The following is a 26,312-nucleotide window of genomic DNA, read 5'->3' on the forward strand; positions in this document are numbered from 1 at the left end:
AGGGCACCTTGCTATACCACTGCTGTATTAGTCATTGCCTGGTAACACTCGCTTATGCAGGAAAGCGAGCACTCCATCCGCGGTATGCCCGGCTCTTTTCCCATCGTACCCTTTTAAGCGAGTCTCTTCTGGTCGATCGCTTTTTATCACCACAGAGCGCATTGAAGTGACCTTCCAGTGGCCTTTAAAGCTTTACAAATTAGCAACTCTTTATGCTTGTGGAACGAAAAACGCACATCCTTTTAATGATTTTTTTTCTACAAAATGTGGTCTGAAGGTTTCTCATTTCCTTCACTTCTGACTGTACCCACTCAGTGGTTCGACACCCCTCTTAGAATGTAGTTTAAAGTGTGCTATCAATGTTGGCGCTTGCAAAAGTGATTTTCCAGCCCCATGTGCCTTTATTGTGAGAAGAACTACAAAAAAAGGTTTGGGATGCAGTCGACTAAGAAAACAAGCATTGGCATAGCCAATAGGCCTCGCCTTTGGGACCTTATAAGTGTTTAGCCATGCAACACTGGATGATGTTGCACCAAGGATATATTGAAGGATAACTAAACACTTATAAGGTCCCAAAGGCGAAACCTATTGGCTATGTCAATGCTTGTTTGTATATGCTAGTAAAGGCCTAGTATCGTCTAACACAGCTAAAAATAATTTGCTCTTCAGACATCATGCATTGTATATCTTAATTCATTGTAAATTTAATTTATCTTGGCTTCTCATCTAACCCTTTAAGTGTTTCATTATGAGAAAAATGTCCTGGGTACCTGTGTGTGAGCAAAGAACGGTACATGACAATCAGAAAGTGGTCTTTGCACAAATTTAACTCTTTCACTCACGGCATGTGAGTGCTCTCCCAACAGTCGGTATAAACTAGTAAGTTTGGATCAGCTTGATATTTGTTTTCTTGATACTCATTTTGGCGATGAGAACGCATTTTTGCTTCATATTTTCCCCTTCATCTTTTGAAACAAAACTGGGGTGGAGGAGCGGGCTATTATTAAATGATGGATCATTTGCATCAAGGATCGGTAAAAGCGTGCAAGTAGCAAATGCGGCCTCCATGATCATCAGCAGTAGATTATTTTCTGCCCCTAATACTACAATTGCTTCCGTCTTAGGGTTGTTGCACTGCCCCACCCTCTTCTGTTGGCTTCTTGTTATTTAGCCACCTGCCTGGTTTGTCACTTATGGCAGTGACCACTGAAGGGGGTAGCTCATCTTTCGGGTCTCGGGGACTTTGCTACCTTCCCCTAGTGCGTTCACTGTTTTAGTAGGAAATGCATGTATCCAAGCTGGACGTTACACATTTCATAGCAGTGTTCATTATCATCATAACCATGAAGCTCCTTCCAGCAGGCTTGAGCGAACCTTTTACAGGTGTGGCTCTTCAGTCGGGCACAGTCTCCCAGTTCTAGACCATGACAGGTATCAGTCAAAGATATTGGGGTTGCCTACTGGAGCAGACATGACATAGCACACCACAATAGTCCATGATCAGATTATCAGGAATTGGAAACACTGCAATTGTGAGCATGCAGGAATCCCATCATCTGCCCCACTGGGATCTCATGGGGATATAGATCTGTGTTTTGTATTTGGGTGCAACAGGTATTAATAAGTACCAGAGTAAAGCATCAGGCCATTTCAAAGTGGTGGATGCGCACAACTTAGTCCTCTTACTTTAGGACATAGTTATAGCACCTATCCATGCATGAAGATTGGGTAGTGATCAGCACAAGACAGTCTCTGCGTGATGCCCACAGCCTCATACATCATTAGCAATAGCTATTTCTTAAAAATATCCTCCTGGATCCCCTGTCCACACACTGGAACACCTTATGGTGGGATCTATTCTTGGAGCAACTTAATTGCCCCAGTCTTTGCCCACACCTGTTCATTGACTATACCTCAGCCCATTTAAAGAATGTGTGCATCACCACCAACGTAGTTCAATAAAATTCAGTTTCAGTCACAAGAGAGGTCTGTATCTTATTGGGGAATAACACATTAAAATCGCTCCGACATCTCTTCCTAAGTTAGTTTGGTACTACCACCATTCTTTGTGTCCACCCGCATATCTTATATTACTCCCTTAACCCTTCTTTTTCACTTCATTATTCCCTTCTTGCTCTACACTTTCCTATGTTCTCTTATTTACTCAGAACATTTTCTGACATATCAAGCAAGGACTATCACAGCTGCAAATAAAAGTTATAAGCCATGACGGGTGTTTAGTGCTTAATACCAAGCCTTATAGTTGGTGCATTACCCCAAAACTTAATTTGACTCTTCCCCCATATTCTGCAAACTTCACAAGAGCTTCCTGTTCAGGCCTTTTCAGAGCTCGTAACAAATCTAACACTCTGGGACTATTCCAGATTGCTGCTCCCTAAAATGGCAAGAACCCCCACCCCGGAACCACCACTAGCCAAAATTCCAAATCACATAAACACATTATTATTCAGTGCAAATTGTAGCACAATTATCCTTTGCCAGGCAAAAGAAGACCCTCAGTAAATTGCACATTTGCTATACATGTGACTTCTTCAAACCTACTAATGGTGCAGCCTGCATTTGCCGCATTCAATGTTCAAACGTCTTTTTAAGCCAGTAGAACAAGTTCAGTCTTTTAGCAAAACTTCCTTAACCCCACTCCCCTTTCTGGTCATAATACCACTCGGTTAGTAGTGGTTACCAGAATATATCTAACCCAGGCCTCTGCCTTTCCAGCTGTTGATGGAGCACTAGGAGGCAGTTCTGAAGAATGACCAGGAAGGTTGTTTTTGTCAAACCGAAGGATGACGCACTTGAACTCTGCTACATCTTTCTTTGGCGGCTTCACACTACATTTTATTGATGCCATGGTTCAAGTAGACAGTTCTGCCACTTAACTGTCGCCTTACTGAGTAAACCAACCCAATTTATCTTGTGTCCATACAAAGGAAGAGACTATATGACCATTCTCGCAGTCCTTTTCCTATTCATCTTTTGGAAATACCAAGCATCTTAAATATTTATTCTGCTGTAATTCCAAATACGCTTTATACTATTTTCGATTTGACCAGAGCATTCTCTTCCTCCCCAAACTTGTCGAACACCCAGAGGAAATCAAGCTATGCAGCCTAATCAATTTCTCTTCTACATTTACCCACAACCCATTTTCTTCCTGTGCGCACTCAGCATATCTTCACTCTATAAATACCTTCCAGGCACAATCTCGTTATCAAATAATACATCAGAAAGGAAATCGGAACACTAATGACGCCTCTATGGCACAGAGCCATTCTGGGCAACTTAAGTAAAATTAACAATCAGAGGGGGGAGAGAGAGAGAAATCAGAATGGATTCATTCTCCCTGGGCATATTTAAATAAACAGTTAGAATCCACTCCTTGAGATTAAGGGTGTCTCCTCCACAGTGAGTAGAAAGGTCTGATGATTGTGAGCACTGCCACCACTATATGAATGTAAGTTAAACCAAGACCTGAATATGCCTTTCTTTCTCAAACAGGTGCTAGTTAGCACACCAGATCCTGACGTTTTGGCTCATGAGGTTTATCTACAACTCCAAAACAGTATGTTGTAAATATGTAATGGCATGAAATTTACATTTTTCCTCCTCATTTTACAGGGATATAACACAAACTTTGTCCTTTCCCTCTTTACCAACAATAGTGTTACGACCAGAAAATGATTTGAAAACATCTGATCAAAAATTTCCTCATTAAGTGTGTGTGCTCTATGTTGTGTGTCAGTGAGTCTAGTGTGTTTTTTGTAAAATATTTTTATCCCACTATAAGCACTGTAATACAGCTATAGTATGTCACCTGTAACCACTGGACATTTTACCTATGGATATGGAGAGAGAGACCACCAGAACATTTTTTTTGTCTTCTTTCCTTTACAGGTTGATCAATAGACGTCTTTTTTTGCTAGGTACATTACTTTTACCTGCACTGTAATTTTTCCTCATTTTTATTAGAAAATTCTGGTATTAGTTAGAGAAACGTGAGTAAGGTGGGGATTTGTGCACCCCGTCCTGAAGAAGGTGTTTCTGGCACCGAAACATGTCGACGCACACAAAAAGGAGGTAACGCACATTGTCAGCGTAGTGACCTCCCACCCTCATTTTTAACAGCACCAGCCCGGGGGCTTATTAAATAATTTTTAGTCACCCCACGAGCCAGGTTCTTTTTAACTATCACTATTTCCCAAACCCCACAATACACTCACATTTATTCAAAATACCCCCTCACCAACACCACACATAGTCTAACAAGTGCTCCCTCGTCTCCGTAGGTCGCAGCACGCCGTACCCCGTAGAGGGGTACAATGACCCCGATGATGAAGCATGACACCAAGGGGCCTGTTGCTGTGTGAGGGGACCTAAAAACATAAAGGTGTTCCCCACTGTGGTGGAGACACCTTTAATCTCAACTTAAGTAAAAGTAAGGTATTCGACAAATGGGACACCATAGGCATATTGCAAGTTGGCGACTTCGTAAACAAGCATTTGCAATGCAATAGGTCTCGCATTAGGAAAGTTTGAGCTATTGTTCTTGTAAATGACACATTTTTTATTTATGTGTTGGTTTTGAAAATATTAAAATTAATACCTTTGTCATTTACAATGCCAATAATTTTATCTTTCGCAAATGTGACACCTATAGCATTTGTAATGCAACATGTTTTGTATTTACGTGACTTAGATGTGTTGATCTTACAAATAACAATGGCTTTTAATTTTTTAAAATAATTAATACCTAAATAAAAGTTATTATAATTTATAATGGCAATAGCTTAAACTTTTGTAAATAACTTTTGGAAGATTATGTTCAGTGTATTTTATTGTGACGAAAATCCAAGAACAGAAGTTTTGTGACATTTGTAATAAAGCTTGAAACATTGAGAGAACATATTAAAACCAGTTGTTGTTGAATGGTTGCATATATTGATATTGTGGTGTTGCTGAGTGATGCGGTGGTAGCACATAGTGATGCGGTGGTAGCGCATAGTGATGCGGTGGTAGCGCATAGTGATGCGGTGGTAGCGCATAGTGATGCGGTGGTAGCGCATAGTGATGCGGTGGTAGCGCATAGTGATGCGGTGGTAGCGCATAGTGATGCGGTGGTAGCGCATAGTGATGCGGAGGTAGCGCATAGTGATGCTGGGGTGCCCCTGAGTGATGCTGGGGTGCCCCTGAGTGATGCTGGGGTGCCCCTGAGTGATGCTGGGGTGCCCCTGAGTGATGCTGGGGTGCCCCTGAGTGATGCTGGGGTGGTGCGATAGATAGAGTGAGGGCGATAGACAGATAGAGTGAGGGCGATAGACAGATAGAGTGAGGGCGATAGACAGATAGAGTGAGGGCGATAGACAGATAGAGTGAGGGCGATAGACAGATAGAGTGAGGGCGATAGACAGATAGAGTGAGGGCGATAGACAGATAGAGTGAGGGCGACAGATAGAGTGAGGGCGACAGATAGAGTGAGGGCGACAGATAGAGTGAGGGCGACAGATAGAGTGAGGGCGACAGATAGAGTGAGGGCGACAGATAGAGTGAGGGCGACAGATAGAGTGAGGGCGACAGATAGAGTGAGGGCGACAGATAGAGTGAGGGCGACAGATAGAGTGAGGGCGACAGATAGAGTGAGGGCGACAGATAGAGTGAGGGCGACAGATAGATAGAGAGAGTGAGGGCGACAGATAGATAGAGAGAGTGAGGGCGATAGATAGATGTGTGTGGTTGTGTGTGTGCTTGTATGTGTGAGGTTGTATGTGTGCGTCGTTGTATGTATGTGTGCGTCGTTGTATGTATGTGTGTGTGGTTGTATGTATGTGAGGTTACAGAAGGATGTATGTGGAAGAGATCAGCACAGCAGAAGAGAACAGGGAGTTAAAGAAGGAGGCGGGTGGAAGAGAGCAGCAGATCAGCACAGGAGTAGAGAACTGGGAGTTAGAGAAGGAGGCGGTGGTGAGGTTCCGTGACAATTGTAAGTGATGTTTTTCGACTCGCACGAATATGGTCGAGTCTGGTATCTATGAACCGCAAATGACGAGTTTAGTAAGTATGCGCAGTTTCGCTGTGCTAACTTAAACCGTTCGTTTGTTATGTGGGTTTTTTCATCTGTACCCACGGGTTCCATCTTAGATACGGCATCCATTTTGTCTCTTGCCCTCAAGTAGCCAGCGAACGGACGCTGTCCGCTTCGCGACCCTGGGACTCCCAAGATATTTGCGGAAGACACATGTTCTTTGTAAGTGTCTTTATGACGAGGGGGATGATACTGTAAGGCAGATGGCCCGCTCGAGGCTCATCTCGCCGTGCCGGTTTATTGTCTCAGCCGTGCATCTCATTAGGCACGTCCCTTTGATGCCTGTATCTCGTGTTTCCCGATACCTCCCCTTTTACACCCTTTCCGATCTCCCCACTGTCTCCATCTTCCTCTGCACCTGTCTTCGTTCCTATTTCGATCTGTTTTACTGCCGATCGGAATGCACTAATGTTGGGAGGATGGGTTTTTACAGTTGGGAACCGCCAAATGTTTCCGCACTTATGTTCCGGACTTTGTGTGTATCAAAGTGACCAAAGCGACCCCTCTGGGGGATAATTATGGGAACCGGGTTGTAAACCTTTGTGTATCATGTTGTCCTATGGGTAAATTTTGTATAAAAGGAGCGATCCACAGAACCAATTTGAAGCAGTCTCCCCAAGTTGCACGTGTTGTACTTGTCGTGACTTCTGTGTTCCCTGCAGCAAATAAACCTTGAATCTTTGACGCCGAAGGAAGTGTCCCGTGTCTCTGTCATTCGTACGCCGGAGCAGGTTACCCACGAAGGTTTCAGGTGTTGTGCGAGGGCAACAGATAGAGTGAGGGCGACAGATAGATAGAGAGAGTGAGGGCGACAGATAGATAGAGAGAGTGAGGGCGACAGATAGATGTGTGTGGTTGTGTGTGTGGTTGTATGTGTGAGGTTGTATGTGTGCGTTGTTGTATGTATGTGTGCGTCGTTGTATGTATGTGTGTGTGGTTGTATGTATGTGAGGTTACAGAAGGATGTATGTGGAAGAGATCAGCACAGCAGAAGAGAACAGGGAGTTAAAGAAGGAGGCGGGTGGAAGAGAGCAGCAGATCAGCACAGGAGTAGAGAACTGGGAGTTAGAGAAGGAGGCGGTGGAAGGGTACAGCAGATCAGCACGGGAGAAGAAAACATGGAGTTGTAGAAGGGGGCGGGGTTGGAATAGAGCAGCAGATCAGCATGGGAGAACAGAACAGGGAGTTAAAGAAGGAGGCGGGTGGAAGAGAGCAGCAGATGAGCAGAGGAGAAGAGAAGAGAACAGGGAGTCAAAGAAGGTGGTGTGGTGGAAGAGAGCAGCAGATCAGCACAGGAGAAAAGAATAGGGAGTTAAATAAGGAGGCAGGTGGAAGAGAGCAGCAGATTAGCACGGGAGAAAAGAACATGGAGTTAGATAAGGAGGCAGGTGGAAGAGAGCAGCAGATCAGCACAGGAGAAGAGAACAGGGAGTTAGAGAAAGAGGCAGGTGGAAGAGAACAGCAGATTAGCACAGGAGAAGAGAACAGGGAGTTAAAATAAGAGGTGGGGTGGAAGAGAGCAGCAGATATGTGTGGGGAGGTGCGCTTCCTGGGGATGGAGAATGGGTATTGTGGTGCTTTGTGATGGGCTTGGAGCGTGGTTGGTCATGCTATGTTGGTTCTAGAGGGTAGGTGCCGGCGGGTAGCGGTGAAGTGGTGGGGGCTGCTGCGGGAGCATCGGCTTGGTAGTAATGCATTTGGTGGTTGGATGCAGGAGCGGAGGGGCCCTGTGTTTAAAACTGCCATCGTTGGAGCGGGGGAATAATGTTTAGATCTTGGCGTAGCTCAAGAACATCCAGTGATCCTGGGCAGAGTATTAATGAGCCACAGTTTCGAAAAAGAGGAATTTGGTGTGGTGTGGGGTGAGGCAACGGGGTGGCATAAAGGCGCCTGGCACAGTGTTTAAAGTCCCACGGGGAGTATGGGTGTCACCTGACTGGGTCACATGGCAGGGGAGGAGGTGCAAGGGAGATGGGTACAGGCGGAGGCCTTTGAAGTGGACTTTCTCCCGGCCTGCAGGAGGCTCAATGGAGGTGAAGGAATGCTGGGGGGGCGGGTCAGGCGTTGCGAGCACGATGTTGTGGTAGCAAGGAGGGAGGGTCGGGTTTCAGGATGAAGGGAGGGCGAAGTAAAAGCATGCACGCACTGCAGGAGCCCTGTGTGATTTTAAGCGCCTTCTGGCGCACCAAGGTTGACGGTGGAAACAGACAGAACAAGTTCACAGCACATTTGGTAACCCATCTAAAAACAGCTGCTACGGGGGTGTATTACTTATGACCAACATATGGTGTAACAGCTAAAGCTGCAGACGCTGGCGCTCAGAGTCTTTCCATAACATCTGTACCGCCTTCATGTGCACAAGTCTCATGACCACGAAGACAGACGTCGTGGGGCTGAGTCATCAAAATGTGTATACGTGTATGACAGAGCTCTGTGATAAGGCACAGTCATGAACAGGAGCACCTTGCGATTGAAACATGCGCATTGGCTCTTCAGAAGCAATTTTATTTCACCTAAATTAATGGCAGATTGCTTGCACGAATGATCAGAACTGCGGAAAAAACTGTGCCTTGCCATTTGGGCACGGTTTCAAACCATTTAACCTCTTCATACTGGATACGAATGTTAGGAGTCTTTTTGAATTAGGAGGTGGGACTAGGGCAAGGGAGAAGGCAACAGATGCAGTGCTCACTAAGTTCGCAGAAGGAGTGGTGCCTCATTAATAAAAAAAATAAAAATATTCTTTACGAGACGCAGTATAACGGCTAGAGCTGCCGCCGGTGGAAGAACATAATAAATGCATCCTCATATAATGCAACTGGCTACAGAGTAAAGCGCTCTGATGCCCCATACCTTCGGGGCAAGTTCATGCTAGAACAAGACTATGAACGGCCAGTAAGACTGAATGATCGTGTACACCCACCATATTTGGTAACATTGTGCCTTTCCGTCCCACATCGTAAGCATTTCAGTGGGGAACCAGACATGGCGCTGAGAGGAGTGGGACCCGGGGTGGCTGCTTCGCACCCCCGGAGCCTGAAATAGACAGAAACAAACAAGACGCACACGGATGCTGCACTGAGAAAATTATTCTCAGATGTTTTACACTTCAAAAGCACATGTGCAGTGGTCGGAAAGCTGCTCATTTGCACTCGATACAGAGTGAATTAACAGAAATTAAAACAGAATATCGTTCGCCTCTCCAAGTTAATTAAGTAAAAAAGTTAAATTAAAAATACAACCATCCCCACAGCCACGCCGTGAACTAAAGAAATACCTGTGGGCACCAGTCTTGCTTAGTATTAAAATCTAACATGTGGGCGTGCGCCCAGCTAAACAAAGACAAACCTTCCTCCTACAATTTTGAGTTATTATACAAACAAGCTCTTGGCATTGCTGTGGGGAGGGGGAAGTGGGGAGGAGAAACGAGAGACACGGCCTGGCGACCGTGAAAGTGAAAGTACGGCCGGCCGGCCGTGAATAATTAGGGGAGGAGAAATGCCTGAGGCAGAGCGCACGCTGGGGGATGCCTGTGGGAGGGAGGCAGATGGCTTTGATGTGCACGCGCTTTTCACGGGCACTGCATGCAATCGCCGACGATGGTTAAGCTCTTGTTAAGCCCCTATATTCTCCCAAGCTCAATGCGCAAGCGCATTGACAGGCGAGACCTAAAAAAGGGAAAATACGGACGTTTGAAACACTACAAACCTTCTGATACCTGCAAATACAGCATGCCTTGCAGGAGGCAACCAAAGAAGTAGACAAAGTTCCGGAGTCTGCACCACTTGAGGATAGACTGCTCGCAGACCCCATGGAAAGTAAAGTAAGCTCACTCACTTATAGGAAAATAATTAATTCACCAGACCCGCCGGAGTGCCTGTATATACGCTGGCAGATCGACCTGGGGGAAATAGAGGAAGAGGATTGGCGGGATGCGCTCTCCTGACCGCAAGAGGTGGCCATACCATCACGCCTGACAGGTCCAGCTAAAAATGTTGCACTGCACATACATCACATGCACCTCACTGTTCAAGATGGGTCGAAACAGTAATGCAGAATGCAAACGGAGGTGTGGGGTGACAGGCACGTTTTACCATACACTCTGGGACTGCCCAATCATTCGGATATTTTGGGAAGCGGTTAACAGGGTAGTCGGTGAAGTGCGTGGGATGACCCAAACTTTGTCCCCCCAGAGCAGCTTGCTTAATATTTGGGATGGCACAGACTTAAGTGGCATGGACAACTGTGGGCGGCCACGGGCTATATACTTGCGAAGCATAATATCGCCAGTAGATGGGGAGTTTCTAAACCATCAACAATAATGGAATGGGAGCAGATGTCGATTGGTGCATGTTAGCTAAGCACGCGGTTTACACAAATTGAGGATGTTCCAAAAAGTGGGACAAGGTTTAGGGGAAATGGAACATGTAAAAAGGCAATATCTGCACGTCCCCGGCAGCATAGGGGAACGAGCCTCTAGAGTTAATTCATGACAATTCCTGTAGCGAGTGGGGGGGGCAGTAATATGTGATGTTTAGTGACTAAACAGGATTGTCTTAAGATCTGATGATTATATACAGGTTTGTACCGTATTATGCTGTGCCAAAATGTGCAATAAAAAGTTTTAACATTTTTAAAAAAGAAATCAGAAAAACAGTATTTCTTCAATCAGTAACACATTATTCTTTCTCATATGTTGTTTCTCCATGCATGAGCACTTCTCCCAATTCCTAATAGGACACCCTGACACCTCGATGGAAGCCATGCAACTCTCGAACACCTTTATTCTTTTAAAGAGCCATTTTTCTTATTGTGTCATGAGCCTCATTGAAGCCACTCAATTTTGGTGTGTAAATTCATCCAAGCTGTATTTGTTTCCTTGGTTTGTGACTTATGCAGCCCATTGCATTCACTGAAGCTCACACTGGGTGACATTTTTAGGTCTCGCCTGTCGATGCGCATGCGCATCGAGCAAGCGAGACTATGGGGGCTTATCCACTCTTTATCCACTGCAAGGAATCGTGGCGATTCCTTGCAGTGCCCGTGACTTTTAAGCTCAATGCGCATGCGCATTGAGCTTAAAAGCGCGTGCACGTCCGTCTTGTTTTACCCGCTCCGCCCCCTCCCCTTCCCGCTGTGTCGCATTTCTCCTCCCCCCTCCCCTCTCTTCCCTCCGTCTTATTTGTTTATTTTACCCGCTCCGCCCCCTCCCCTGCCCGCCGTGTCGCATTCTTTTTTAAATCCCCACTTCCCCCCTTTTTGGTTTGGTGTGGGGAATTGTGGCTTGATCTTGTATTAACATAACAGTCTACTACCATGTGCGGACTGGTTAATAGCAGACTGTTGTCTATCTTCCAGTCTTGTTCCCTTACAATTTCGAACACTATTTCAAAACAGTCCGCTGTTATCCAGTAGCATCTCATAGGATTCGGCAAGAATAACATGTATAGTATTTTTTACTGTATAAATTCAATCCTTTGCACTCTATAAGATGGCGGCCGTAAACTTGATCGAAGTCCTTTGTTGTCTAATATGACCCTCTCATTAGATTCGGCGAGAAAAAAAGCGCAAAATCTCAAGAGCTTTAAATAGAGAACCTTATCCTACCCTTCGCATTATGTCGTCTAAACGGAGCACAGGGGATTGCTGACGCCCAGGAGGTTTTGCTGGAATCAAACCGAGACACGAAGGTAAATGAATATGTTAGGGATCTCTAGTGTCTTAGGCTATAGGTAGTGCCTTACAGACTTAAACTCACAAAGAGGTCACTATGGGTCTTTCGGTTTTATTTATAGCTCCAGAAAGTACCGAGTTGTCCGGTTTTCATTATGTCCACTCCCAAGTCTATGACCAGAATATAGAGCCCACTGCAGGAGGGAATCATACTTCCTGTTCTAAGTAAGCGCATTAGATTGATCTATTTTTTGAGTGTTACATAGTTACACTTTTGACCTAACGGCACCTAAACTAATACAGAGGTTACGATCGTGTATTTTGTTTTATACACAGCTCCAGAAAGCACTGATTCACCCTCACTCACCCTCACTCACCCACAACCCCTCACCCTCACTCACCCTCAACCCCTCACTCACCCTCACCCTCACTCACCCTCAACCCCTCACCCTCACTCACCATCAACCCCTCACCCTCAACCCCTCACTCTCACTCATCCTCAACCCCTCACCCTCAACCCCTCACTCTCACTCATCCTCACTCACCCTCAACCCCTCACCCTCACTCACCCTCAACCCCTCACCCTCACCCACCCTCAACACCTCATCCTCACTCACCCTCACCCTCAAACCCTCACCCACCCTCACTCACCCTCACTCACCCTCACTCACTCACCCTCACTCACTCACCCTCACTCACTCACCCACTCACCCTCACTCACTCACCCTCACTCACTCACCCTCACTCACTCACCCTCACTCACTCACCCTCACTCACTCACCCTCACTCACTCACCCTCACTCACCCACCCTCACTCACCCACCCTCACTCACTCACCCTCACTCACCCTCACTCACCCTCACTCACCCTCACTCACCCTCACTCACCCTCACTCACCCTCACTCACCCTCACTCACCCTCACTCACCCTCACTCACCCTCACTCACCCTCACTCACCCTCACTCACCCTCAACCTCTCACCCACCCTCACTCACCCTCAACCCCTCACTCACCCTCACCCTCACTCACCCTCACCCACCCTCACCCTCACTCACCCTCAACCCCTCACCCTCACACAGTGCAATAGGTCTCAGAGCATTTGAGTTAGAGCTTTTAGAAATGTTTATGGCTTTTTTTATTTGTAATTCTTTAGCATTGGCTACAGGAAACAAAAATGCTAAAGATTTACAAAAAAAAACCATAAACAATTCTAAAAGCACTAACTCTAATGCTGCGAGACCTATTGCATTTCCAATGCTTGTTACTCTTCGTATTCTGTTTGAATGGTGATAATTTCATGTACACAATTAAAGTCTTTTTATTAAGATTTGTATCTCTAATGAGGTCGACATTAAAAATAAGACAATTTGTAGAAAATAGTCAGTTTTAACAACAAAGTCAGATTACAGTTTCCAGGGGCAGCCTTAGGCATGTGCAAGCTGTGCACCTGCACATGGCCACCAAACCCCAGGGGTCACCATGCAAATATATATCCTTAATATAATAATCCTCTGAGGATGGATACATATGTGCGTGGCGGCCCCTGGCAGGGATTTGGCAGCCCCTGGCAGGGATTAGGCGGCCTCTGGCTCTGTTCCACTTCCAAACACCCTGACCCCCCTCTTCACTGGCCTCCGCGCTCTGCCCTGCCCGGACCTCCTCTTCTGGTGCCCCCTACCTACGCTCCCTGACCAAGGGCGCCATGAGCCTAGAGCCCCCCTTGCAGTTTTATATTCAAATCCTTTACCGAAATAAATAAATTGAGTTAAATACATAGACAATTTGTAAGTATTAAAACTTCAATAAAAGAACAATTTATAAAAGTTATTGTTTTATTATAAAACGATCATAACCACGTAGCAGCAGAGGTTTATGTTCAAATTATTCTATAGAGGGAGAGACCAGTAACCTTTGTGACCAAATCTAGACTCCACCAGCAGCAAATAGTTGTTGTGTACGACAATATGCAAGAGGGAAATAAAGACACTGAATGAAACGGGATATATATGTAGGGATGATCACCATTATAACGGAATAGTCAAATTGCGATTACAAATTTAAAATCTTTACCACAACAAATAAATTGAGTCAAGTACATACGCAATTTGTTTATATTGAACTTCGAGGCAATAGCAACTTCATACATAATCCAATTTTGCGCAAAGAGCAACATTTAGCAGCAGGGGTTTATGTGCAAGTTATTCTAAAAAGAGAAAGATCAGAAACATGTGTAACTAAAACTTACACACGCACACATTCTCACTTCCCTAAGCCCCCATTTTGATTCTGAAGCACACACCCTTCACACACTTTTGGGGGCGATAATAAAAAAAGATAAAGATCAGCCTACTAACCCTTATTGCATCATTGCACAGGCCCATCTGTCTCAGCCTTGCCAAGCTGTTCAAGGACATGTTTGCCATCTAAATCAAGCAGTAAACAGCACCAAAAACTCGATAAAGACTCTTCAGAAATCACTTTTTGTTACCATGAGGAAGCTTGGCCATTAATATGAAATATTAAATTACTGCACCGAGAGGTACTTATAAAAGTGAGAGTTTGTAAACATGAACTTGGAACCATTCCTGTCCGCCTTCGTAACAATGTTGTTTGTGAACTAAGAGGCAAGTAAGCGGTCATGCCCACCATGTACATGGCCCACATTTTAATAGTCTATTAAATCAAACAAAATAGGTTTGTACGCTCTTACTTTGAACTCCTGGTTTTGAAGGTGCTTTCATATGCAGATATTGAAGAATATGAATAATGAAGAAAATGGAGGTTTGCCGAAGTAAAATATTTGCCTACGGTCACACATTTTGGTTAAGCAAGGAAGCCGGGATTAGTCCTAGGTTTTCCGGTTTCATGTACAAATCAGCCAGTAAATGGGTATCTATTTGTCTCTCCTTTTTTACCTCAAATGGTAACACTCTGTTCTGTACCCTTTTTTCCTAAGTTCCACATTGCTTACCGAGCACTGGAGAGACAGGAATGATGTCTCCTTCCCTCCTTGTGGCAACTCATTTGTCCTACTTTGTACTGCCAGGTAACTGTTAAATACCTCAGATTTGTAGCATTATTGTTCATTTTCTACCATTATCTTAGAATGCTCGAGGAATTTATTTTGATACACAGCACCAGTGGACCATTCAGTGTGGCAAGGGCCCAAGTGCCAAGGCAAGAATTAGGGGACCCCCTCAAAAACTATTTTAAGGTCAGGGAAAAGAGGGGAGTAAATGAACACAACAATGTATAAAATTCCCTCACTGACCGCTATACTTTGGCATTCGACATTGTTCAGATTCTTTATACATTAGCTTAAAGTACAACAATGAAAACAAAAATCATCTCATTATAATTTTTATTTTCTCAATATATTTCTTTTCCTTTTTTTTGCTTTATTTCATTATTAGCGATTTCCTTCTTTCATTATTCCATATGAATTATCTTAAAAACACTTATATGGTGAACAATTCTGAATCATGAATACATTTCTTTCTAAATATGGTTGAAACACAAACAAGTATAAAAATAGAAAAATTTCAAAGCAAGTATATACAGCAAAACACCCCTGGTTACAATTCAATCCACACAATCATACTCGACTCATTCCAAATCATCCAGTCTCATACCAACCATATTCACACCTCATCTGTACTCAGTCGAGTAGTCGCACTGCGGAGAAGCCTTCCTGCCCTTTGAACCCTGCTCAATTGAGAACTTGCCTGTGACTTGGGAGCCCGTGTGCTCAGTCACCATCTGCCACAAGGAAACCACGCCCAGCGACCGGGAGCGGGACTGCGAGGACCAGTAGTGCTTGCGCAACATCGTCCCGCGCACCTGGACCCTCTTCCCGCCCCCTCCGCCTTGTGAGCTTAAAACGACTCGCGGCCCCCGCTTCGCGGGGGCCGCTCGTAGTCGTACTGCGGAGAAGCCTTCCTGCCCTTTGAACCCTGCTCAATTGAGAACTTGCCTGTGACTTGGGAGCCTGTGTGCTCAGTCACCATCTGCCACAAGGAAACCACGCCCAGCGACTGGGAGCGGGACTGCGAGGACCAGGAGTGCTTGCGCAACATCATCCCGCGCACCTGGAGCCTCTTCCCGCCCCCTCCGCCTTGTGAGCTTAAAACGACTCGCGGCCCCCGCTTCGCGGGAGCCGCTCATAGTCGTACTGCGGAGAAGCCTTCCTGCCCTTTAAACCCTGCTCAATTGAGAACTTGCCTGTGACTTGGGAGCCCGTGTGCTCAGTCACCATCTGCCACAAGGAAACCACGCCCAGCGACCTGGAGTGGGACTGCGAGGACCAGGAGTGCTTGCGCAACATCATCCCGCGCACCTGGAGCCTCTTCCCACCCCCTCCTTCTATTTAGCCCAGCCTCCTGACGCGAAAGCGGGACGCGCGCGGACGGAGGCCCGGGCAAAGAGCGGGCCGTTTGAGGCCGTTCGAGAGCGTGAGAGACCGGACCGGGCCCTTGCTCTAAGCTCTGCTCTAACGGACCACTACTGTATGTACCTACCTAAATTATTGTCATTGAAACTGTTTATTTACTTGCCACCCACTAAGACCTAGTGAACCCCACCCACCTAAAATGAATACGAGGGGTAGCAAATCAAAAAAGGTAAAAAAAAGTTGGGGTCGGCGAACAGCTGTTAGGGCCAATGGATGACTTCATTACTAAGGCAAACACATTCATTGACCAAAGTATCAGTCTGATTGAGGGCAGAGTCTCCACCGATCTTGCCATTGCGAGGCGATCATCCATGGGGCTACTGGCAGTAGCAAGAACTCCCGAGACATAGAGCACACTAGCGCAATCATTACAAGGCAATAATAGACTTAGCCTCCCAAACGTTGTAGACCTTTCAGCCTCCCAACTTTCCTTATCGATCTCAGACTCTGATTTAGAAAAAACTCCTGAAATCCTACCCGATCACACCCCAGAGGAAGTAAGACAAGCAAGAGGGAGGAGGAAGGGAGCCATTAAGAAAAGAAAGGGAAAGGAAAAAGGCAGATAAAACTGCAGCCAAGGATTTGGCTGATCCAATAGATCCAACCGTATCTTCAAACCCGGCAGGGCCAACCCTCCAAACAGGTGACGTCACTGACCACCATGTGCTGATACATCATCCCCCACAGAAGATACCAGATACTATCACTTCAGGTTCCCCCGCCTTTTCGATTTCCAGTAAAGAACATGACACACCGGAGCTGGTAAATAAAATAGCTTCACTATTAAACTCCTTCTTCCTTCCCTTGGAAAGCAGATTACTAAACATCGAGACCCAATTGACCAAACTTGCAAACCATCCAAAACCAAAAACAAGTCAAGGACCCCCAAAAAAAGGGACAAACAATCTGGCCTCACCTATCCCACAAAATAAAACTACTACCTTAGTCTGCCCATCCCCTAAACAGCAAATAGCAGTAAAGGCCCCCACAGTGGTGAAACCCCCCCCCCCTAAAGCCACAACGCTCACACTTCAGACTAACATGGCTCCAAAAACACCAGTAATAAAAACACCAGTTTTAAAAACACCAGCCCCAAAAACTCCCGCTCCCAAAAGAACAAATCCCCCAGTAAACAAAGGAGATATGAGAGGAGCAAATGAGGGCAGACTCCCCGCAAATATGCCACCCGAGGCATGCCCATTCGTGGTAGTGATGACCGGTGTACCAGAACTAACGGGGGAGGGGGCAGAACCCAACTGGTCCTTAAAAAATAAGGTTCAACACTGGTTAAATACAAATCGACCCATTCCCCCCAACTGGTCAAGCAGGATATCAGCGGTATGTAGGACCCCATGGGTGGGACATACTAAAAAAACAATACAGGGAGATTGTATTGTGATCACCTTTGAGGATCCAAGAGTAGTCGAGTACATTTGCTCCTGGGAGCATCATAGCATAAGTGGTGGGATTGACACAAAGTGTCTTTCCTTCTTCTACCCGAAAAGACACCATAATAACTACTTCCAAGAATTTGATAACATCTGGCGCAAAGCAGCCCCACAGCCTTGGGAACTCGACATCCCCGGACCAAAAATGGCCCAGCGATATAATGATCATGATAGCCCCTGGTGGTCAGTAGACCCCAATTATCAGCACTATGAGGGCCCATGGCAGATCGTGGGACCACGGAATAGAGGTAGAGAATGGGAACAGTGGGGCGGGCCCCGACATCGACCATACAGACCCACCTATAGAGAAACACCACACTGGGAAAACTGGTTGGGTATACCGACCATGAACCGGTTCAGTGGCCTAGAAATGGTCGACTGACCATTAGTCGAAATCCCAACTCTCGAACAAATTACACCAGTTCCAATGACAGTAAGGCTACTAAACAATATACAACTGTTGTCTCTCATTTTCTTGAATATTGCAGGCCTCCGCCCAAAAATAGAGGATGGCTCCGCTGCCCACTTCCTTGAGGAAGGCAAGATAATATGCCTACAAGAGACATGGGCCATGAAGGACCTACATCTTGTGGGCTATAAAACGCACTTTTCTCCAGCCCTTCCAAGTAACGCGGGCAGGCCTAGGGGGGGCCTGGCTATTTACATAGCCAACACCATAACAAACGTAAGACATTAAACACAGAATCTGCCCCAAATTTTTATCTGCTTTGCCTTTTGGTTGGGAAAAAAGATACTATCATTCTAATAAACTTCTATAATAATCTAGAGGACGACCACTTTTTCAATACCCTTTCAATAATTCAGGAAAAAATCACCCACTTCAGACAACTATATGGGAAAAAGGGGTATTGTTCACATATTATGGGGAGGGGATTTTAATTTACACCCGTCCGTCCTCTGGTAACCGAAGCTGCGGAATAGTGAACGAGTATGAGAACCCTCTCATACACTTCCCCCATTTAAGAACGGGGGCAGCTATGAATAATCTCCTTTCAGACCTCGAACTATCAATAGTAAACAAAATAGATCCGACCAAGAACTTACTAGAACCAACATACCGAGGGAGGGGGCATGAGACCACCGTTGATTACATTCTTTCGACGGATGGACTGAGTCACCTAATTAGGGATTTCACACTCATGGAAAACACTCTAAGTGATCATTCCGCTCTTAGGTTGGATCTCCATTCGAACAATTTAATAACCCATATAACAATAATAGCAGACGCCCTATCCCAAAATAGGCTTGAACTGGGCAAAATAAACGGGTACACTATAAAATGGGAAAAGGTTGACCCCATTAAACTAACCAATAAATTAATAAAGACAACATACTCCAACATAATAAATTGTCTAGATCTCTCAATAGATGATGGTACAGTCCTTGAAAATTTCAAGATAATACTAAAGAAAACAAAAGTACTGCTGTCTAGAAATCTAAAGCAAAATAAGCCAACCCCAACAGGATGGTTTAATCATGACTCATGATGATAAGGCGCAAACTAAGCTAAAAAAGGCCCTTAGACAACCAAACAGAGATCAGCAACAGATACAGCAGCTCAGGCTACAGTATAATAAGGCTAGGAAGATGAGAAAACAAGAGCTGAAACTGGCCCTATGGGACGACCTTCATAAACGTGCCCCAATGAAAAATAGGGAGTCTTTTTGGCGGATAGTTAAGTCTCCCTTCTTATCCGATTCCAACAGACCTCAGATCGATGTCGCCATAGAAGAGGAAACCTGGGTAAATCATTTTTCTAAAATTTTTAAATTAACATCCCCAACAGAAGAATTACACCATCCTCTTCCCCCAGTTGAATTCCCAATATCACTAGAATTCGACATACTCGATGTAGTACAGGCATTGCAAATGAGTAAGGGTGGTAAAGCACCTGGACCCGATGGGGTGCCCGTAGATCTGTTTAAACATCTTCCGGATCTCTGGGCCCCCATACTCACAAGAGTATGCACTGCAGCAGCGAAATTGGGACTGATGGAGTCTTGGTCAAACTCCATCATGGTGCCAATTTTCAAAAAAGGGGACCGCCAGGACGTAAAATGTTACCGTCCCATTTCACTGTTAGACTCCTTGGGCAAAGTCGTTGGCAGAGTAGTCTTAGAACAACTTCAGCAATGGGCAGACGACAAGAAGATACTATCGGACCTGCAATTTGGATTCAGGGAAGGTTTTGGAACTGTAGAACAGGCCCTTAATTTAAGTATGATTGTGTCCAAGTACATTCACGCAAAGCAGGGACAATGTACATGGTATACGTGGACTTGTCCTCTGCATTTGACTGCGTATCTCACGCGAAGCTGTGGAGCCTCTTGAGAACCATGGGGGTGGATCCCCCCCTCTTGGATTTCCTAAGAGAGTTATACGCCGAAGCTTCTGCAACAGTGCGTTATGGGACAAAAGGGGAGCTCACCGCGCCATTCAGAGTAGAGCGACGAGTCAGGCAGGGATGTGTCCTAGCCCCCTTTCTCTTCTCTCTGTATACCAACGGACTGGAGGAGATGATGCTGAGGGGGGGGCAGGATCTCCACAGACTAAAACATCGCCTGATCCCCGCACTGCTCTACGCGGATGACGCGGTCATCCTGGCACGCACACCAATAGAGCTCCAGAAATCCCTAACCAAGTACGCTGATTTTATGAGTGCCCTAGACTTACACATAAATGTAAAAAAAACATTCGTCATAGTGGCGGGTGGAGGGCGAAAACGCACAAAGAACATTTATCTAAACAAACAAAAACTTGAGAGGACTCTCCAGTACCCTTACCTGGGTATTATGATAGATGAAAGATCAAACTGGAGGGCAGCCATTGAGTCTAGGAGGCACCTGTTCAAGAGAGCAATTGTAGCATTGATGAACTTCTCACAACGACTTGGAAGGAGACCACCAGCCGAACTGCTAAAAATCTACGCAGCAAAATGCCAAGCTATCGCTCTGTATGGGGCTGGGGTATGGGGGCATGCAGATGTCGGCTCACTCCAAATAGCAGAGAACTCTTTTATGAGATTCCTCCTATCTGCTCCAAAGTGCTCTTCTATCTACGCCTGCCATGCAGAACTGGAATCCCATATATAGAAGATTAGATAAAGGTCCAGCCATTGCTACTCTGGAGACGCATCTGGTTATCGGATAAAAATGTGCTGACCAAACACATCCTAGAGGACTCCATGGCACTGGATCGCGCGCACAAAATAGCGTGGCTTACCTACGTCAGACACTTTTTTTCAGATTTGGGACTAGAAAAGTACTATACTACTCCAGAGAATCTACTACTGAAATAACAAAGAGAGACCTGAAGCAAATAGCCATGAATCACCTAGAGACTCTTAGAATCACCCTGCTATCGACCAAACAATCTGTTCTCCATGCAAATATGATACAGCTCACTCCGCAAATCCAGCCCTACCTCACACTAGAAGTTAGCACATATGACAAGATGCTCCTGACAAGGTTTAGACTGAATCTTTTTCATAGGCTTGTGGCCTTTCCAGAAAAAAATACTTGGGACGCAAATCTGGCTCTTTGCCCATGCGATGACATGTCCCCACAGTCATGTATCCACACAATACTGTTTTGTAAATTCTTTCACACTCACAGAAAGATTTGGCTACTCCCATTGTTAAAGTGCTGGGGTTTTAGACAGTGCCGTCCCGCCATGTTATCTTTACAGATGTTAGACTCCGAACGTACCTGTTATCAAGTACTTAACTTCTTAAAATGTGTCATTAGGCACAGGAATAACCTCTAAAAACCTGAACTACTTGTATTAACTCATTCTTTTTTTAAACTCAGGAATTTTGTAAAAAATATATTTTATATCTGATAATTTTTTAATATGTAAATGTATGAATTCTGTGGTTGCTTTTATGGTTTTGCAATGTCAAAAAACCGAATAAAGGAATTTATATATACTCAGTTGAGTTGTGTATGACAAACAAGAGCCTCAGCCAACAAAAAGATCTCAATATAAGACACGAGACTCCGCACTAGGTCGACGCGCGTTTTGATGGGAATGCCACCTTCCTCAGGCCCTTTCCAGAGAAGAGACTGTTACTGCCCAGGGGACCAGGTTTACAATGAGGCTATACATTCACTAATGGGGTTCCTCTCCTGAATGATTTGGGCTGGCCCGTACATCAAACATCAACTTTTCTAATATATATATTTTCATAAAGTATGTAGGTAAGTATCTTTTTGATTTCTTTGTCTTCAGATCAATTCAATATATAGTTCCGATCCTTTTCTAATGGTTGTAACTGTTGTTGTGTCGGCCGCTCATGCCCCACGCTTTTTTCGTGGGGCATCGGGCGGTCATGAGGAAGGTGGCATTCCCACAAACGCGCGTCGACCGAGTGCGGAGTCTCGTGCCTTATATTGAGATCTTTTTGTTCACTGAGGCTCTGTCATACACAACTCGACGGAGTACAGATGAGGTGTGAATGTGGTTGGTATGAGACTGGATGAGTTGGAATGATTGTGTGGATTGAATTGTAACCAGGGGTGTTTTGCTGAAATTTTTCTATATTTATACTGGTTTGTGTTTCAACCATATTTAGAAAGAAATGTATTCATGATTCAGAATTGTTCACCATATAAGTGTTTTTAAGATAATTCATATGGAATAATGAAAGAAGGAAATCACTAATAATGAAATAAAACAAAAAAGGAAAATAAATATATTGAGAAATAAAAATAATAATGAGATTTTTGTTTTCATTGTTTTACTTTAAGCTAATGTATAAAGAATATGAACAATGTCGAATGCCAAAGTATGGCGGTCAATGAGGGAATATTATACAAGGGCCCAAGTGCCAGCAAAAGAACGGGTCCTGTGAAATACAGCATGTTAGACTTGGCTTTTTCAGCAAATTTACCCCAGACGTTTTTCTTTTTGGCCTGCAGGTTTTTATCTTGTTTTTGTTGGTTTTAGGAGTCTGGGCACTTTACAACTGCTATTCAGTGCTAAAGTGCATATGCTCTCTATGTAAATTGTGTTTATGGATTGGTGTTTCCATAATTGGCTTATTTGATTTACTACTAAGTCCCTAGTATAGTGCACTGTGTGCGCCCAGAGCCTGCACATCAAATGCTACTAGTGGGCCTGCAGCACTGGTTGTGCCACCCACACAAGTAGCTTCTCAAAAGGGTCTCAGACCTGCCCCTGCCTTGTCTGAGAGCAGTTTTTAACTGTCATTTTGACCTGCCAAGTACACCCACTTGATAGGCCCTTCCCTTTTCTTACATCAAAGTCACCCCCTACGTAGGCCTATGGTAGCCTCATGGGCAGGTTGCAGGGTATTGAAAAGGTAGGACATGTAGTGGTGTATTTCTGCATGTCCTAATAGTGAAATACAATGCATTTTGCTTTCAATGTTCAAAGGCTATCTCTCCCATAGGTTAACATCGGAGCTGCTTGATTACCCTTTACCAAGGTAGCTGGCCAATGGGAGCTGATAGAAAAATGGAGCTTACTATGCCTGAACTCAGGATTTAAAGTAAAGATGATGTTTACATTATGTGTTTGAAAATAGCACTCTTAGGACGTGGGTATTTTCTGGTCCAACCATCCTGTGTGCCTATGCCTTTTGTGTATTCCCTGCCTGGGTATAGAGTGACTGGAGCAGGCGATGTGCATTCACACTAGACAGACACAAGGGGGTGGGGTTGAGGGTGTTCTGCCTTTCCTGAGTGTCTCCTAGCCAGGCTGAATAGAACTGGGCTGCATTTAGAGTGGTGAGAGGAGTTTTCACTACAACCTGAATAGGCAGGGTCTCCTCTGCACAATGCTGTCTCAACCTCCTTTAGTGAAGCTGGGCCAGAGAGGGCAGAACTAGTTTGAACTGGGCTCAGAGATCCTTGCCACAAAGAACAATAAGAAAATGTGGCATAAATATTGGGGCCCTGACCCCAGGACTTTAGATTACTCCTGGACTAAGGAACCTGCCAGGAAGAAAAGCTGGAAGAGCTGTGAGGACAGACTACCACTTGCTGCGTGCTTTGCTGGGTTGACCTGCAGTTGCTGCTTCTGTCTTGGGCTGAGAAAGGACTGGGCTGTTCTTTTGTTAAGGGCTTGATGTAGAGCTTGCCTCCCGTTGGAAGTCTCAGAGAAATCAAAGACTTCAACATCTTCTGGGTACCGCCTCAGGGACACAGTTTTGGTAGTCCAACGCTTGTCACAGAGACCATCGGCGGTTCCGTGGCCTGAAGGCACCACTGCACTTCGCACTGCAACCCTGGTCTTACTGACGACATCTGCTGCTACCAAGCCACTGCTTGCACTGCGTCCTGTGGGCACCACACCTGCACCGCCACACTTCACTCCACTGCCGTGGTCTTGGTCTCACTGACAGCACCGCTCCAAGCGGACATCACCGCCATTGCCTGCAACGTGGTACACAATGTACTGTCCCATCCCACACCTATGTTTTTGACCACCGAAGCCAGCCCTAATGACTCCAGATCCTCAACTAGCACAGTGGCTTGCTTCTGGACCTGTCCGCACTGCAACGGGCACCACCCCACTGCACACCACAGCCCTGGTCTCATTGACTCAGCTGGGCGACCGCCACGGAGCAGCTGCCTGCACCGCGACCTGAGGGCACCGCATGCTGCACCGCTCCACTTCACGCCGCAGCCTCAACACCCACCACAGCTGGCCCAACCCACCACGGTAGGCCAAATAAAAATGTACTGTTTTGAGCATCTTCCAACACCGAAGTTGGCCCACTCTGCCGCAGTCGGGTGGAACCGTTGGATTTGGGTTTTCACAACATCATGATAGCCCCGAATAGAGCTATCAACTTCAAGGAACTGTATATAAAGCCTGTTTTGTGAATGGCGAATTCTGTATCGTGGCTGTAGGACATTCTCGGGGCTCATCATTTCTTGGCATATTATTTTCTAATGCGGACGCTTGCATGTGCAGCATGTTTTTCTATTGGCGCATTTATTTTTCTTCTTCGTTGAGGCTGGGAGTCTATCTGCTCTTACCCGACTGCATACCACTGCAGAATACGTACATTATGGGATATCTTGGTTTTCTACCAGCGCCTTAATGTCATGTCGCCTTTCCATGTGAAGCCCTGACATTATATTGTTACAGATTCGATTTTACAAAGAAGTTCATTTTCGGCCGCATTTTTTGCCCGAGTCACCTTATATGCAGCTCTACCATCACATTACAGAACCCTTGGATGTATCATTTGAAATACATATCTCTCCTGGAGGAGGCCGACGTTTCATTTTCATTTACTACTCCCCGGGTGTACCTTATATTTTCACATGGTGTCTATTGTGTCTATGGAATCTGTTCATCATGGATCCTACTTCCATTCGTCAGTTTTGCAATAGACGGGAACCTGATGAAGGCCCACATGCCGAAACGCGCGTAGTTGTTATTCTACCGCTTTGCCTCTATCACTATATGTCTACTGTTTCTGTTTGTTAGTGTTTTTAATGCTTGCCAAGTATATATACAAATATGTGCTCTAGAGTCAATGTTTAGATATCAATTTGAAAAAATCTTTATCAGAAAATGAATGAAAAACATTGACATACATATATAAAAATATATTCTATAAAAAAAAGAAACATTTATACTTTTATAATACAAAAACTAATAAAATTGATTGATATTTTTTCTATCATTTTTGTGTCACTAGTTATATTTATAGGGAGTACAATTATCTACAGAAATTTGGTGTCACCTAGTTTGTGTGCGTTTATCCTTTGGATGTTTTGACTTTACTGTAGACCTTTTCCCTACTGTATAATGCCTGTTTTTGCATTTTTGATCACTGTTAGAAAACTGGGTTTCTAGTTGGCAGGGGTAGGTTCCTTTGTCCAAATAGGGATCCTTGTTTCTAGTCAGGGTAAGGGGGAACACACACTTCTAAAATAACCCATGCACACCCCCTTGGTAGCTTGTCACAAGTAGACAGGCTTATCTCAGAGGCAGTGTGTAAAGCATTTGTGAGCACATACAGTAATACAGAGAAAATACTACAAATGGACACCACACCAGTTCAGTTAAATAAGTAATCTTTATCTAAACCAAAACAAGACCAAACAACAAAATTCCACAATACAGTACTAAAAATATGATTCTTAAAAAAGGTAAAAACTGTTCTGTCCAATAAAATGCGGAATGGGACACTTTTACACAAAGTATCTTGGATGCGTTGAAAAATGCAAGCAAAAAGGGATGTAGGAAAGTGATGCGTCAGTTCCTTACACTCAGGGAAGGTGATGCGTGGGTTCCTTGCACGGTGGTGGCGATGCGTTGGTTCCTTATTGCTGCGCAGGGGAGGTGATGCCTCAGTTCCTTACCGGAGAGTAGGTGATGCATTCGTTTCTTACTGCGAGGCTAGGAGATTGTCGGTTTCTTACTGCGTCCCCCAACAATGCAACAGACTTGATGCCTCAATGCAATGCATGATGATCCGGTATGATGCGTCGGTTCTTTTCCAACCGGGCCTGCGTCAGAATCAGTGCGGTGATCTCAGACATCGGAGATCGGTGCTCAGGATGTGCTGCGCAGCAGACACTTCAGCCACGAACAGGCGTTGCATCGATTCTACGGCGGCAGCAATGTTTTGGAAATATAG

This window comes from Lissotriton vulgaris, chromosome 9 (genome assembly GCF_964263255.1).
Source record: "Lissotriton vulgaris chromosome 9, aLisVul1.2, whole genome shotgun sequence".
Taxonomy (NCBI): domain Eukaryota; kingdom Metazoa; phylum Chordata; class Amphibia; order Caudata; family Salamandridae; genus Lissotriton; species Lissotriton vulgaris.